This window comes from Coregonus clupeaformis, chromosome 27 (genome assembly GCF_020615455.1).
Source record: "Coregonus clupeaformis isolate EN_2021a chromosome 27, ASM2061545v1, whole genome shotgun sequence".
NCBI classification, from domain to species: Eukaryota; Metazoa; Chordata; class Actinopteri; order Salmoniformes; family Salmonidae; genus Coregonus; species Coregonus clupeaformis.
In genome coordinates, this window is record NC_059218.1 from 45,015,032 (window position 1) to 45,016,002 (window position 971).

The following is a 971-nucleotide window of genomic DNA, read 5'->3' on the forward strand; positions in this document are numbered from 1 at the left end:
CTCTCTCTCTCTCTCTCTCTCTCTCTCTCTCTCTCTCTCTCTCTCTCTCTCTCTCTCTCTCTCTCTCTCTCTCTCTCTCTCTCTCTCTCTCTCTCTCTCTCTCTCTCTCTCTCTCTCTCTCTCTCTCTCTCTCTCTGTGTTGGGGAAACAAATGGAGCTCTAGTGAGGTGGAGGAAGAAAGTGAAGGATGAAAAGAGAAAAGTAACCAGTAACAAAGAGTTGGGAGAGGAGCTCTCCCTCTAGTGGTAAAGTCAGGCCAGTACATTAATTTGGGTCCTCCATTATATGCTGAATACTATGAGGAGCACTCCCTCTAGTGGTAAAGTAATGCCAGTAGATGGAGTTGGGTCTTCCATTATACTGAATACTATGAGGAACATTCCCTGTAGTGGTAGAGCCATGCCAGTTCATTATCTTCTGCAATCAATACCATGCATTTTGCTATACGTTTCTACAACATTTAAATGTTCTCATTGTGTAGAAACAGGCATCTAGGTATATATTATGTCACCATGGGTTGTCATTATGTTGGAACAGGCGACTGGCAGAGAGGAAAACCTCAGTGTTTCTGCTCCAAGTAAAATGTTTCTCTAACCTTTACTAGAAACGTTGTTGTAGTTTAAGGATACATTGGTCTTCAAAATGATTGCAACAACAAGAAACAGCATCTGATGATACATCTATGACTATCTGTACTCCCTGTTCACCCACGACTGCGTGACCGCGCACGACTCCTACACTGTCGTTCAAGTTCACCGACGACACGACGGTGGCAGGGCTAATCACAGACGATGATGAGACGATGAGACATCAGCAAGACAAAGGAGCTGACGGTGGACTATGGACTGTTCTCTCTGCTACCGCACGGCTCTCTGGTACCGATGGACCAAGTCTGAAACCAGCAGGACCCTGAACAGCTTCTACCTCAAAGCCGTAAGACTGCTAAATAAATAATTCGTCAAATAGCTACC